The sequence below is a fragment of the Bufo gargarizans genome, chromosome 3 (assembly GCF_014858855.1).
Source record: "Bufo gargarizans isolate SCDJY-AF-19 chromosome 3, ASM1485885v1, whole genome shotgun sequence".
NCBI classification, from domain to species: Eukaryota; Metazoa; Chordata; class Amphibia; order Anura; family Bufonidae; genus Bufo; species Bufo gargarizans.
The window spans coordinates 38498425-38512699 of NC_058082.1; the positions used below are offsets into that span (position 1 = coordinate 38498425).

At 48.8% G+C, this 14275-nt stretch overlaps 1 protein-coding gene across 2 annotated transcripts in view; it reads left to right on the forward strand.

The window, feature by feature from the left end:
- Positions 1-597: 597 nt before the first annotated feature.
- Positions 598-14275, forward strand: part of LOC122931912 (prolylcarboxypeptidase) — a 45347-nt gene continuing 31669 nt past the window's right edge. For both annotated transcript variants that reach the window (XR_006388251.1, XM_044285990.1), the window contains exon 1: positions 598-750. The gene's annotated coding sequence lies outside the window, so the exon portion shown is untranslated. The remainder of the gene's footprint in view (positions 751-14275) is intronic.

Below are 14275 nucleotides of genomic sequence, written 5' to 3' on the forward strand. Positions count from 1 at the left end.
TTGCGGAACGGAATGGTCAGCCCTATGATAGAAATGCCTATTCTTGTCCGTGATTGCGGACAAGAATAGGACAAGTTTTATCTTTTTTACGGGGCAGCAGAACGGAAGTACGCAGTGCTGTCCGCGTCTTTATCGGCCCCTTTGAAATAAATGGGCCCGCACCTATTCTGCAAAATTGCGGACTCAAATATACGGTCGTGTGAATGGCCGCTAATACTGGTGTCTTTAACCAGGTGTAATAAGCCTACATGTGCCGGACCCTTAAAGGGACATTACACCTAAAGTCTATTCAGTCGTTATTTTACAGGCAGATGAATATACTGTGTTCTCTGTTATCAGCCATTTCAGATTCGGCGATCGCCTCCCTCCTGATCGCTACGTATCTGCAGCGCTGGAAACCACCCGGACACGTTTACATGTGACTGACATCAGCCGCTCCTCTTATAATGCTGCTGCACGGTTATAAGGTTAGTGTCCCTTTAAGGATTTAAAGAGCCATAGAGCTCTGTTTTTGTCACTCCCCACAGCGGCCGGTGAAGTGGTTAAAAGGGCGGAGGATGAGACTCCTCCCTAGGATAGTCCTTCCTCCCTCCAGTCTATCCAGCCAGGGAATCCCCTGGTCTGAGACAGTAGAGAAAAGACATGGCATCTCCATGGCTGTCAGGCTGGGGCTCCCTGCTCTTGCTGTGCATGCTGGGCTCTGTAGTGCAGTCTGAGCCCACCTACAAGACCCTGTACTTTGAGCAGAAGGTAAGAGGCTCCATTATATTTGTAGGGTTCGTATAGCGAGGAGGCAACGTACAGACCTAAGTGGCTGTGTCAATGGCTTTCTAGGTTGTTGTGGCCCTTTAAGGGTTAAAGTGACATCGCCTCTCATCACGAGTCTCTCTCTTCCTGTGTTTCGTAATCGGATCTGCTGACATTTGATTCTAATTTCCTCCGTTCAGGATAATATGTGATTGTCAGCAATGTCCTCGGCTCAGCTGACCCAAACACTTGATGTGAGGCAGATGTAGCAGAGATGGGTTTGTCACTTAACTCTTTAAGGTTTCATTTTGAGTTAAGGTGGAAGCAAAAACACAAAGGGGAATACCTACGTTCCTGTGTAAAAAATAAAAATAAAAAAATCACAGGAAGTTACAAACTCAGCTCTGCTACATCTGCAGTGTAGACAGAGTTGGATACGCTGTAATGGAGGAAGATGAGGCTAATGCTACATTCAGATCTTATGGTTGAGGATAACCTGAAGTTCCTGGGTCCCAGTACAAAGTCTGTAAAGGAGACCTCCGCCTACCATGTGTCATTTATAATAGTGGTGTCTTCTGTGGCAGAGGGGTCACTAGCCCACCCCCTGCCAGTGCCGGGGTAAGACTGCAACCCTGTGTACAGCGCCTATGTATGATACGGTATATCTTCTCCTCGCGGTGTCACATCAATGCCCAGTGCCATAAACACCCACAACCGTGTATCTGGTATATGGAAAAATAGGAATGACGCGGAAAATTCATAAATGTGGTGTGAAAAAGTTGGTTCGTACAGAGATGTGACATGTGGAAGTGCAACATTTCTCTCATGCCCCTGGATTTATAGAATTCCACATATTCTCTTTAACCCATACAGATGGGTGTTACCTGGGGGTGTACAGGCCCGATTACCTGGGCAAGCAGGGTATTTAGGGTGGCGAACTGAACCTTTGGCACGGGTGCAGGAAACCCTATATATTGCTCTGCATAGATTGCCCCCTCATACACCCCATGCCCTTCTTCACACCTCCAGACATTACCCCGCGTCCTCCTCCTGCCTCACAGATTGCGCCCTCCTCCTGCCTCACAGATTACGCGCCCTCCTCCTGCCTCACAGATTACGCGCCCTCCTCCTGCCTCACAGATTACGCGCCCTCCTCCTGCCTCACAGATTACGCGCCCTCCTCCTGCCTCACAGATTACGCCCCCCCGCGCCCTCCTCCTGCCTCACAGATTACGCCCCCCGCGCCCTCCTCCTGCCTCACAGATTACGCCCCCCGCGTCCTCCTCCTGCCTCACAGATTACGCCCCCCGCGTCCTCCTCCTGCCTCACAGATTACGCCCCCCCGCGTCGTCCTCCTCCTGCCTCACAGATTACGCCCCCGCGTCGTCCTCCTGCCTCACAGATTACGCCCCCCGCGTCGTCCTCCTGCCTCACAGATTACGCCCCCCGCGTCGTCCTCCTCCTGCCTCACAGATTACGCCCCCCGCGTCGTCCTCCTCCTGCCTCACAGATTACGCCCCCCGCGTCGTCCTCCTCCTGCCTCACAGATTACGCCCCCCGCGTCGTCGTCCTCCTGCCTCACAGATTATGCCCCCCCGCGTCGTCGTCCTCCTGCCTCACAGATTACGCCCCCCCGCGTCGTCGTCCTCCTGCCTCACAGATTACGCCCCCCGCGTCGTCGTCCTCCTGCCTCACAGATTACGCCCCCCGCGTCGTCGTCCTCCTGCCTCACAGATTACGCCCCCCCGCGTCGTCGTCCTCCTGCCTCACAGATTACGCCCCCCCCCGCGTCGTCGTCCTCCTGCCTCACAGATTACGCCCCCCCGCGTCGTCGTCCTCCTGCCTCACAGATTACGCCCCCCGCGTCGTCGTCCTCCTGCCTCACAGATTACGCCCCCCCGCGTCGTCGTCCTCCTGCCTCACAGATTACGCCCCCCCCGCGTCGTCGTCCTCCTGCCTCACAGATTATGCCCCCCGCGTCGTCCTCCTCCTGCCTCACAGATTACGCCCCCCGCGTCGTCCTCCTCCTGCCTCACAGATTACGCCCCCCGCGTCGTCCTCCTCCTGCCTCACAGATTACGCCCCCCGCGTCGTCCTCCTCCTGCCTCACAGATTACGCCCCGGGACATCACAGGGACCTCACCCTATACTGAATTTATATATCTTTATTTTAAGGCAGATCTAAAGTGATTTACTTTGCATATTTTTTGGTGTAAACTCCAAGAATCTGCCCCAATGTGTGAATGAGGATCTAGTGGTGACACATCTTGATCACGCCATGCATATAGATTTCTCCCAGAAGAACTATTTTCAGTGCTCGGCCCAACATGGGGTCCTCCAGCCATACAAGGCCTAGGACTACGCTGAATTTAACGCAGTTTTGACCAAGGTACTAAGAGGGTGCCCTCTGGGTAGAGATTGATCCTTATTAGAAACTGCAAATTCCCCCCCCCCCTTCGTTCTGACTGTATTGGACATATGGCGCCATACAATGGCCTCCCAAAACCCTACGGTGCAAACCCCTACCGAGCGGCTGATTGGCATGTTATTAAATGTGTGCACGTCTCCTGGTGTGAGCCTCGCCATACCCACTGTCCACTGCGTGGAGGTGAAAATGGGCTGTGACCTGTAATCACAGGGGTCGCCCCTCTCCCAGTCCTCTGGTCATAGGAATCTGCCACCCAGGATGCAAACACCCGATGCACATTTACCTGCACTGATACATTGTAACAAAATGTTGCTGATGTGTTTCGCTGACAGAAGATAGTCTAGGCTGGATACAACAGCAGCAAACCTGCGAGAGGTCTGTACACACACTCCGCCTCTGGGTGTGAAGTAAATTATTCTCCTCCACTGACAGCATGCAGAGCTCTTGAAAATGGTGAAAAATTCATATATAAATTCTATTAGTAAATGACAGAACTTTTCATTATACCTCATTTACGTAAAAGCAGAAATCCCCTTTAAGCTGCTGGGAAGTGCGTTGCCTAGCTGGTAAAGGATGCCTCCGCATGACTCTTTATTGCATGCAATCCATTCATCTGTGGACTGAGATGGCGGCACAGCTTTCCCTTTGTCTTCTAAGAAGAGTTTCATGACTTGCTTTGCCTTTTGTGCCAGGCTGTACGTGGCACATGTCACTGTCCAGCTGTGGCCTTTAGCTTGTGTGGTGTCCCCCATGGGCGTAATGACCAGGGTAGCAGCTGCTATGGGGCCTGTTTGCACCCTGACATAAGGTGTCATGGAAAATGTAATACTACCCCATTCTAAGTTTTACTATGACGCCTCATGATTACTTCTTCCGTTTGCATTATCTCTTCTGTGCGCCGTTACTTTTTGCTTTTATTTTTATTGTGCTATGACATCACTACATTATCCCTGTACTGTGATGTCATACATGCATTATTCTGTTCTTTGTATTGTGACATCACTGTGTGCATTATGCCAATACTGTTACATGGATGTGACTTTGCTGTGCACGTTATTCCACTATTACATCACTATGTGCATTATTCCTGTACTGTGTGCTTTATGGAGACCAATCGTAAGCTTTTCTGAACATGCTGCTGAAATTATGGTGGAATGGGGCCACATTCCAAGTTTTACTATGGGGCTCCATGGTTGCTTTTTACACCCCTGGCACTATCCTCTTCTGTGACTTCATTGCCTCATACTGACCAGCGGTGGTAGTGTAGCAAGCCCCTGAGGAACCGTTGAAGAGGATGGGAGTTGTAGTGGCCCCGATGAGATGTTGTGTCACTGTGTACTCCTTTAGGCTGTCACTCCCTGGGGTTCAGGGCAATGAAAAGGTCATGTGAAAGGATCAGGCAGAAGTAGAATAACAACAAATGTATTTCATGTTATTGCGGCTATGAACTGGCACCTTTGGTTGTAGGTGTCCACTTGATAATTACAGGCTTCTGGTATTGCATTGTCTGGGCTATGGTGATGGGTGTCTTTATGTGTTCTCCCTCACCTGCAGCAGGATCTGTTAGGCTGTAGTTTTGGACTTTTAGTCTCCTTGAAGCAGTGTTCCTCACAGTTGAGCTGGTTCTGTGGCCCTAAAGACACACTTGGAGCGGGAGCAAATGTTCTTTCTTCCTCACCAGCCTAGCTAGGATTCCCTAGAACCGAAATCGGCAACCTTCTGCACTCCAGCTGCTGTGAAACTACAACTCTCAGCATACAAACATGCTTGGCTGTTCTCAGGGCCGGCGTCATAACCTGGCATCCCCGGGCAAGTGCCGGGGCCCAATGCTCCTGGGGGGGCCTACTGAGCTGCTATGAGCACTTCCATCAATACAGATGGGAGCTCTCACTGCTGTCATTTCACTTGCGCAGTACCCCTTTGGTGGGGCCCTCTGAGCTGCAGAGACTCAGGACACACCCCCTCTACACAGGACACATGCTGCCTGAGGAGAGAGACCGCAGGGCTGGAGCAGAGAAGTGTGTAGACAGTCTGTGAGTGAGTCTGCACTGTGACTGTCTCTTGTCTGTGGGATAGAAGAGGGGGGGAACTCTTCGATCTGCTGCTGCTTCATTCTATTTAGTTGTTTACTGTTTCATTAAGCAGTTTGCCTCCATTACACCTGCCCCCCCCCCCCATATCCTGTCCTATCTCATCCTCATGGAGCCCCTGCTGTCTCCTTTCCTCCCTCATGTATCCAGAGCTCCTGTTTCACCCTCCTATCTCCTGTTGCTGCCCTGCACAGACCTCCTGCCCCTACTTCTTGTATGAATCCCCCTCAGAGCCCCTTCCACCTACTTGCTGTGTCCACCCCTCCTGTCCATCAAGGCCCCCTGTCTCACTCCTCTGCCTCTCATTATGGTGGCATCTGAACAGCATTCACCATAAGGACCTTCTAACGTCACAGGGTCATGTGACTGTGCCCCCCACCCCGTACTGTGCCCCTTTATACTCTGCATTGTGCCCTCTTACCACACCCTGTGCAGTGCCCATAGTCATTCCCTGTACTGTGCCCTCTTATACCCTTTTATCCGGTCACTGTATGGTGGTTTTATCATTGTATGGCGGTGTTATCACTATATGGCGGTGGTATCCAATAACTGCATGGCCATAACTGTATCCCCTTCCCTGCCCACACCACTTTTTTTAGACCTGGCATGAGCGGGAAAAGATACAGATTGCGGTGCTAAGGACCTTTGCGTCACAATCTGTGTCAGAAATACGCCTAACAGACTTATTTCTATATAATAAATGACCCCCTAATTGTATTATTATTCGGGGTAGGGCTAATATCTTTATAGTATATAGATTCTAGTGTATTATATTGTGCACTGTATTTCCCAGTAGAAAATGATCCTTGGGAAGCACAGTCCTCATCCCTGACCAGCAGGACCAGGTAGCGCTCTGTCAGTACATGGCGGCCTCCCCTCTCCGCCACGCTGCTCCGCTGTGTACTGGGGCTTATTCTGACACTAGGGCTGGGTTCACATCCCATTTGTGCCATCCATTTAATGTATACCAAAAATGTATGCGTTACCAGATGCCTCAGACTGATGCCGTACAGTGGCGTCCGGTCACCATACAATCCTCAGACTGATGCCGTACAGTGGCGTCCGTTCACCATACAGTTCCATTGTAAAAAACATATACGTTAACGTATGCATTTTTTACTTGACTCTGCAGGATACAAAAACGTGGAGCGCTGCACATTTGTATACATCAAACCGATAGGAAAAACGTGATGTGAACACACATTGGGGGGGAGGGGCACGTACTAAAATTTGCTGTGGGGCCCAGTCAGTTCTAGCTACATCACTGCACATCTCCTTCTCTCCTCCAGGCCTGGCTCACTGCTGCAGCGGCCGCCGGAGAGAAGGAGCGCAGGGAGCTGCGGTTAGTGAATGACAGGACCACCAGCTCCCCTGCAATGATAGGTATGTGAGGGGGCCACTGGGGGGTCATTCATCACACTGTGAGGGCCCCTTACACAGTATAATGACTCCCAGTGCCCCCCATTTAGTATAATGATCCCCATTGACCCTCCATTTAGTATAATGACCACCAGAGCCCCCATTAAATATAATGACCCCTCGTGCCCCCTCCATACAGTATAACCCCCAGTGTGGGGGCGACTGGGGGTCATTATTCTGAATGGAGGGTCACTGTGGGGTCATTATACTGTGAGGGCCCTTTACATAGTATAATGACCCCCAGTGTCCCCCATTTAGTATAATGATCCCCAATGACCCTCCATTCAGTATAATGACCCCAAGAGCCCCCTCCATACAGTATTCCCCCAGTGTGGGGGCTACTGGGGGTCATTATTCTGAATGGAGGCGACTGGGGGTTATTCTAAATGCAGGGCCACAGGTGGTCATTATACAGTGGGGAGGGGATTGGGGGTTCATTATACTGTGTGAAGGGCCACTAGTAGTCATTATACTGTGTGAAGGGCCACTACTAGTCATTATACTGTATAGGGGCCACTGGGGGTCATTAAACCATGTGGGAGCCACAGGGGGACATGTCAATGTAAAAAAAATGCCTCATGGGGGCCCACTGGGATTTATCGCCCAAGGGCCCACATGAACCTGGAGCCGGCCCTGGCTGTTCTCACAACTCCCATAGAAGTGAATGGAGTTGTAGTTTCAGAACATCTGGATTGCCCGAGGTTGCTGATCCCTGCCCTAGAACTCTTTGGAGTCCCCCCTCCTGACAGGAAGTCCGACCAGCCCACTCCCACCAAGACTGCAGGAATGGGATGGTAAGTCCCATTCCTAATGCCAACCATACTTTATTATTGCTGATGTACATAACGTTACAATATAAAATAGAACATTACATAATACAATTGCTGCTACTCCTAGTTCTGGGGTACTGCATTAGCGATGTACACATAGTATACATCACCTAGCGGCACTTCAGTGCTATCATTACAAGCTGACCATCGCATCTTGGCCTCCTTCCATAGGTTATGCTCTAGTATTGAGGCTTCATACAGAGCAGTTCCAGGTGCCATATTTAGGGGGTTGGATTGTGTCCGTATGAAGATCTATGTCCATGTTGTCGTTTGGGATTTACGGACACCTGGACTTCTCCATGTGGATCTATATCTGAGGAACTCAACCTGCCCACCTATTCAGGTATGTTCACAGGTGGCAGAATTTTTTCAGAAATTTTCTGAGACTGAAATTTCCCTTCCGTACATCTGAATAGGGTTTCTTTCTGCAAACCAGGGATGTAGCTATAGGGGAAGCGGCTGCTTTGGGACCTAGAAGGGGCCCATCCAGGAGGAGGACAAAAAGATTTTGTCGGGGCCTCCTAAACAGTATTACACAATGAAATTATATACAGTGGCAGTATAGACGGATGGAACAGCTGCCGGCCCTGGTCTGAGAGAGTGATCTTTACTAGCCACAGGAATGGGGGCGGCATGAAAGGAAGGGGTTGCGAAAAATTACTGGGGGAGGGGGGCCCCATTCAAAAATTAGCTCTGGGGCCCAGTCATTTCTAGCTACGCCACTGCTGCAAACCCCATATGAATGAACAGTACAGCCACTGGAATTTCTGCAACGTGCAAAATTCACTTACAGGGTACACCTGTAATGGTGGAGACCAGAGAACACTTAACAAGAACTGCCCCTTGAAGATATGAGTGGTGCCCCTACCTTGAGCTTGTAGGGGTCTTCCTACTGCATGTGCAGTCTTGAAGTGGTCCAGTAGTGCCAGAAGTATTGTACGTCCCCCAGCTGGGAGTCCACTGAAGAAAAGGTCTTAGTAGTAAATGGACCTTGGAGTCTGAAGATGGCCCAAACGTGGGAGGGGTGGGTATCTCCCTTTCTGTAGGTGCATCTCCAAAAAACGATGACCTGCAGAGGATGACTGACAACCTTGGGAGGAAAGGTGAACTGGAACCAGAGGAGGTGAGGCCACTAGAAAAAGTGTTGGTCCCGCTGGGCCTAAAGAGGAATCAACATCCTGGCCCATGCGGCAGTGGCTGAAAACACCGGAGCAGCAGGAGGATAGATGCCCAAACATGGGCGACGGGCTGTAAATAGAAGTGACCCCCCCCCTTCCCCCGCAAGCTAAGGTACTTGGATCAGGGTGGTCCCTCATGGGATTTATGGGCCTTACATAGCTATAAGGACTGTAAATACATTGAGTAATTGCAATTTTAGTGCCCCCAAATATAACTGCCAGGTGATGGTCCTAAGAGACTGGAACCGCTATGAGTGGCAACCATGATCTTCAGAGATGATTGGCTTCATAACGCGTACTATTACCTGGAGGGCATCCACCTAATACAAAGATGGCTGAAGTCTGCCAGAACAGGAGCAGGTTGTACAGAGAGGCTCTTCGTTATGGCTTATAGGGGGGGGTCCTGAGTGATGCCTGTAGACCCTGGGGTATTTACTTGCTATTTATGGACCTTGGGAAATTTTGTGACTACCCCCTGTGGGCTCTAATGGCCATTAGTGGTCATGCCTACCTTACCTCGCCCGCCCTTGTTGAATGCACAATTGCTCTTGTCGGGTGACCCACTGCGTATAACGTGGAGACTGTTCTTGTAATCAGTGGAGCTAATGTACTTGGCATGCCTTGGATGAAGATTAAAACAGCGCACTTCACACAATGGGCTGGATGGAGAAGACAATAGACTCTGTTTGTCAATTGGGTAAAATAAGGAAGTACTTTAGGCCGCTGCCAGTGAAATGAGATATTTTTATGCTGTGCTAATCAAAGGGTCACCCTGCAGACGGCACTTTCAGACCCGGCCAGGAAGCTGTAGTCACTTCCTCGGCCGGCTTCCTACAGTCTTCTCATTTACCTGTGAGGCCACAGTCACAATGCTCGCTGTGGGTTCATTATAAAGCGCTAGTCAATTATATCTGCAGATGTTCTCTGGTACCGTGTAAGTGGTGTAGGGTCCTGTCCCTGGAGCCATGGCATTTAAAAGCATGGGTAAGGGGGTTATAATTATAAGAGGGCTCTGTTGTTTTTCTCAGGCCATGGCTGCAATGCACCTACGGCTAGTTTTGTTATAGGCAGGTTTGAAACCCTAAAACCTGAACAGTATAAGGACATGTTGGTGGTTTATTGGCCTTATGCACATGACAGTGAAAAAAAAAACGTCAATTTTTCATGGCCATTTTCCATCAGTGTATGCATCCATTTTCTGGCCGTATGTCCGTTTTTAATGTCTGTTTTGCATCAGTTTTTCATGTCCGTTAAAAACGGACTTGAAAAATGGATGAATTTGATTGGCAGTTATGTCTAGACCCACCCTTCTGAGAACACCCACATGATGGTAGGCCCCATCTTTAATAATGTCCCACCATAGTGTAGGAATTTTTTTTTTTTTTTAATGCCCCCATATTAAATAATTTTCCCCATGGTTTAAATAATGGCCCACCGCTATATATATATATATCCATAACAAAAGGTCAGGCAGCACTCCTTAGTATGCAGCTGAAGCTGTAGCGGTGCCCGCAGTGATCCCTCGATCCAGGACCAGCAATATAACACAGAAAAAACTGCGGCACTCCTTAAAGTAGAAAAATGTGCAATTTATTCACACATGTCAGCAGAGACAACGTTTCGGTTCTCTCTCAGAACCTTTTTCAAGTCGAGTGAACATAAAAAGTGCATATGTGCATATATAAATACATCATCACTTGGTGCCTAATTGATTCAACAGCCAATGCAATAGCAGTGCACTCCCCTTGGGGGTAAGCTACAATTCATGTGGTCAATTCCTAAAGTTAACATGGATACCAATCTATCCTAAATACATGTAGGTGAAGTTTAAAAAAATATCTATTTCATTGAAATCCTCATAATTGCGTACAAGTGCATATAATAAAGTGAACAGTGCAATTAAAATCATGACTGTAATACCTTCTCAGAGCAAGTTATGGAGAGAAATATCGGGAAAGGCGTCTTCACTTGTATGGAGGCTCGCGCCACTGTTCCGCGTCTGCTACTCCCCACTGCGCATGTGTCGATCCTTCTTCCCTCGTGACGCCGTACATAACCACCCTGCGTCACATCTAGGCGGAGTCCCACATGATGACGCTCAATCGGCCGCCCCAGCACCATCCCCGCACGCGCTGCGTGCGACAATAGGCTGCGTCAGTCGCACCGAGCCACATCACTGGTCTATAACCGCCATCTTAAATCAGGGCATTCATCTGGGCAAAATATTACAACTCTGTTTTCCCATAGTTCTTCTCCAAACTTATAATCCGCTATAGGCAACAGTCAACATAACATTTTAAACAATGCCTACAGACAATTAAGCCACATGCTTAACATAAACATGACCATAGCTTCTATTAAAGGGGTTGTCCAGGTTCAGAGCTGAACCTGGACATCCCTCCATTTTCACCCCGGCAGCCCCCCTGACATGAGCATCGGAGCAGTTCATGCTCCGATGCTCTCCTTTGCCCTGCGCTAAATCGCGCAGGGCAAAGGCATTTTTCTGAGTTCCGGTGACATACCGGGCTCTCTATGGGGCTGACAGGCAGCCCGGTGACGTCACCGGCACTGATGGGCGGGATTTGGCTCTGCCCTAGCCAGTAAAACGGCTAGGGCAGAGCTAAAGCCCGCCCCTCAGAGCCGGTGACGTCACCGAACACACTGCTGGGCGGAAGTTACCGCCCGGCAGTGTGTTATTGTAAACACAAGAGCCTGTGCCCTGCGCGATCTAGCGCAGGGCACGGGAGCGCATCGGAGCATGAGATGCTCCGATGCCAGGCTCAGGAGGGCTGCCTGGGTGAAAATAAGGGTATGTCCGGGTTCAGCTCTGAACCCGGACAACCCCTTTAATTCACTATATACAGTATGCGATACACATCAAATCACAGGACTATGAACTTGAGATTAACTGACCATTTCTCCCGTTACCCTAAATTCAACGTTTAGCCCTTTTGGTTTCAAAGTATCTAGTCGAAAAATCCACCTGAGCTCAGTTTTCTTTAATATATTTAATCGATCCCCTCCTCTCACCAAAGGTTTAACGTGGTCAATGACCATAAATCTCAAGTCACTTTCCTTGTGGTTTTTTTCTACAAAATGTTTCGATACAGGCAAATCAGTTCTTTTACTCCTGATGGACTGTCTATGGTTATTCAACCTGGTCTTTAAATCACATGTCGTTTCACCGACATATAGCCTTTTGCAAGGACACCACAGTACATATATCACCCATGATGAATCACAGGTGAGATAATGCCTTATGTTAAAGATCTCTCCCGTGTCTGGATGTGTAAACCCTGATCCTTTCACCATCAGTTTGCAGTTCACACATCCAAGACACGGGAAGGAGCCCGTGCGCCTTGTCTTCAGAAACGTCTGTCTTAATTGTCCCTTTTCAGGTACTCTGGAGTGTACAACCTTGTCCCTAATGTTCCCTGCTCTTTTATATGCCATCATAGGCGGATTCTTAAAAACTGCAATATTCGGGTGTCCACTCCTCAGTAGCCCCCAGTGGCGCCTCACTATATTTTCAATATTAGGGCTCAACTCATTATATGATGATATAAACGGCAATCTATCATTCGCCTGTCTTTTTTTGGGGGCCAACAGCTCCTCTCTTGAAGTTTCTCTAGCTCTGTCCGCATGTTTTTTCACTAACCTTCTAGGGTAACCCCTATCAACAAAGGCTTGTTCCATCTTATTCATTGCCAAATTCATGTTCTCCTCCTTATCAACTATTCTCCGTACCCGGAGTAACTGACTGAACGGTAGAGAGTCCACCATCCTCCGTGGGTGACCACTTGTAAAATGCAATAATGTATTCTTATCCGTGGATTTAATATTCAAATCCATATGCAGCTGATCATCCTCAATATATACCTGTGTATCTAGGTACTGCACCCGGTCAGCCGATGCCGTTAACGTAAATTGGATCTCCCTGTCTAGAGAGTTCAAAAATACGTGAAAGTCCATCAGCTGATCCATGGTGCCACCCCAAATGAGGAAAATGTCATCTATGTACCTCCACCACGTCAAAACTTGGTTGAAGTGGGGAGATACATAGACGAGACGTTCCTCAAATGACCGCACAAAAATATTTGCATAGGTGGGCGCGGCGTTGGACCCCATCGCCGCGCCCATCGTTTGCAAATAAAACTGTCCCTGGAACTCAAAGTAATTGTTCCTCAAAGACAGCTCCATCAATGTCAATACAAACTGTCGTGCTGGGGCGGAATAATCCGAATGTTGTAACATCTCAGCCACAGCCGACAGTCCCTTTTCATGATTAATAGACGTGTATAATGACACTATGTCAAAAGATGCCAAAATCGCCCCTTTCGGAACCCTCGTTCCTTTAATCTTGGTGATGAAATCTCCGGTGTCCCTAGTGCCGCAGTTTTTTCTGTGTTATATATATATATATATATATATATATATATATATATATATATATATATATATATATATATAATTTATTTTTGTAACAAAAAAACAATCCTCCTTATCCACTTGCTCGCGCTGCTGCAGTCTCTTCTCTCTTCACTGAACAGGACCTGCCATGTGTGCGATGACGTCACTGCGCGCTCCCACGTGGTTACGTCACCATGCATATCGCAGGTCCTGCTCAATGAAGAGAGAAGAGACTGCCGCAGCGCGAGCAAGTGGATGAGGTGATTTATTTTTATTTTTTTAACCCCCTAAATGGCCATATAAAGTGTACCGTTAGACGGGTGCACTCTTGTCAATCAGCCGTTAAAAGCGGTCCCATTAAGTAACGGCCATCACACGGCCATTTTTAGCACAAATGAAAGTCCATGGGGCTATTGACATGGCCGTTCTTTTAACGGCCAGTGCATTGCGGTCGTCCAAAAATAGGACATGTCCTATTTTTGGCCGTTTCCGCGGCCAAATGGACCTTATTTAAATCAATGGGACTGTTTTTAACGGCTGACAGGTATGCACCCGTCTAATCGCTGTTAAAAACGGGTACACTTTATATGGCCATTTAGGGGTTAAAAAAAAAAAAACTCGCCTCCTCCACGCTGCGGCAGTCTCTTCTCTCTTCATTGAACAGGACCTGCCGAAGGATGTGCGATATGCGTGGTTACGTAGACCCCGATGAGGACGACGAGCATGCAGATAAGCTTCCCTGAGACGGTTTCTGACAGTTTGTGCAGAAATTCTTTGGTTATGCAAACCTATTGTTGCTGCAGCTGTCCGGGTGGCTGGTCTCAGACGATCATGGAGGTGAACATGCTGGATGTGGAGGTCCCTGGGCTGGTGTGGTTACATGTGGTTTGCGGTTGTGAGGCCGGTGATATGTACTGCCAAATTCTCCGAAACGCCTTTGGAGACGGCTTATGGTAGAGAAATGAACATTCCTTGCATGGGCAACAGCTCTGGTAGACATTCCTGCAGTCAGAATGCCAATTGCACGCTCCCACAAACGTTGCGACATCTGTGGCATTGTGCTGTGTGATCAAACTGCACATTTCAGAGTGGGCTTTTATTGTGGGCAGTCTAAGGCACACCTGTGCAATATTCATGCTGTCTAATCAGCACCTTGATATGCCACACCTGTGA